This window comes from Miscanthus floridulus, chromosome 9 (assembly GCF_019320115.1).
Source record: "Miscanthus floridulus cultivar M001 chromosome 9, ASM1932011v1, whole genome shotgun sequence".
Taxonomy (NCBI): Eukaryota; Viridiplantae; Streptophyta; class Magnoliopsida; order Poales; family Poaceae; genus Miscanthus; species Miscanthus floridulus.
The window spans coordinates 69,580,572-69,582,813 of NC_089588.1; positions in this window are offsets into that span (position 1 = coordinate 69,580,572).

The window sequence follows — 2,242 nt, forward strand, 5'->3', positions numbered from 1 at the left end:
ATCATCCGATCGAGTGAGTGAGCGATTCTAGTGCAATTGCATCATGAGGTTACATCATGTGGCACTAGGTGATCGAGTTGCAAGCCGGTGGTGTGTTGGTATTTATTAAGTGCAAATAGAATATGAAGGATTCTGCAAGTGCACAGAACACCATTGTAGCATTTTACCGGAAGTATTCTAGGTATCGTTATTTATATTATACCACAAGGAAACAATGGAGTAAAGATTTATTTGATAACAAAGGAATGTCTACTAATCAACATACCCGCATAGCTAAAGTAAGGGTGAATGTAATGATAGGAATAAAGCATAATGACACTCAGGGGATAGATCACTAAGATAATGTAAACTAGTGAACTTGGGAGAACAACAGGTGAGGTAGATTCCTATGATATTCCTATTACATGGTCAAAGTATATATACATCCAACTATAGCTAAGACTAACTCTACTCTTGTGCACTTCAGGACGCCACTTAGACAGTAGAGCACCCACAATAGATAACTCTACTGATGCGACTATGGTCCTACAAGTTAAGAACCTGCTCAATTTGGAGTGAACTACAAAGGATAGACGGGGTTGTCACCTCCCACTGCTACCACCCAACTAGAGCACATGATGCACTCATAGGCAGAGCATCGTATAAGCACCTTGCTTACACGAGACTCGGCTACTTAGCCTAACCGGTAAACTAGCAGACTAAGCGCTCTATGAACCCAAACACAAAAGTAATGATAACCATAACAAAGCAAGATATATATTCAATGTAAGCATAGCCATGTAGATAGGAATATGACAAATTGATAATAAGTCTTACAAGATGTAGAAGTGAAGATACAAGGCTTTACCTAGCCTCCAAGACTGGATCCAGAACTTGAGCATGAGCCCAACTCGACCCGAACTCCTGAGCTACTAATCTACTACATTGGAGAGCTCTAGACCTAATCCTCCTAATGTGTGTTGATCTGAATGAGGGATATCAATTAGAGTTTTAGGGATACCTCCAGGGAGGGGGTAGGGGCTGCTATATATAGGCTTGAGCATCAATTCTAGACCCTTGAATCAAACCGACTTGAAAGAACGGTGGAGACGCAATCCTTAAGGCGGTGGAGAACCGACATAACAACGGGAGACTAACAGGTGGGCCTCAAGGGCTGGCTGGCCTATAGGTGGGGCCAGGTGGCGCCTCGCCCTTTGCTTCGGTGTGGTGTCTTCTTGAGTCTTTTGGAACCTTGTGGGGTTGTTTTCGCTATGGATAAGTGTGATTAAATCTGACATCTAGGTCCACCTTGATGGTTTTCTGGATAAACCCTGCTCAGAAATCATAGATTCACCAAAACTCATGGAATTTGTTAGTTTAAACCCCTAGACCTATGTTTGGTGATGGAATTAAGTATATATGCATGATATATGGACGATTTATGATTGATGTTAATGACCATCAGCAAGCTCCCCCACACTTAACCTTTGCTCATCTCTGAGCAAAGCTAAATTCAGCAATGGATCAGGAGTTGCTATAATGTTTTCACACCTCAAAAGTACACATGCGTTCAATTAGAAATTCTCCTCTAGATTAGAATAAACTGTTCTGACTTTCAAACTTACCCCTATTACCTTCAATCATGGGGCTTCTTAGCCTTCACTTGGGTCTTGAGCAATTGAAAGACAGAACAATCAAGTCGAGCACTATGTCTCAAGTTCTTTGTTCCACCATTGTTTCAGAGTTTTTATAAGTTTTCAAAATAAAACTCAGAGATTCCATTGTATGACACTCTCAAGTCTCTCAATATATGTGATATTTGTGGATCCTCACCAAGGCAATAAAGATGTTATGCCTTTTCTCTTCCTACTACTAAGGCTTATGTGGAGTCCTTGGTAGGGAGAAAGCTAGAGCATACTTCCAATGCATATATTGTAAAGTCAAACAACGGATCCAAAGGGAGTTGAGTCATACAATCAAATCAAGACATGCATGTGTGTGGATGTATGTGTGGTGGGTATATATATATGGTGGCTAACCTAATCCTACTTTGCTCCTTGAAAACATATCTCTCTTTTGAAACTTGGAAACATTTACTTGAGAGTAGGGGCTATCTTATTCATCTCTTTTTTAGGCGGGCATCTAAGTACCCATTATTTTAGATATCTCGGACACTTTTATGTCCATTTTTTTCAATTTTTTCTTTTCTTTTATGAATAACTTTTGCATAGCCCCCTGTCTCTTTTCTGCAACAAAACTTTTT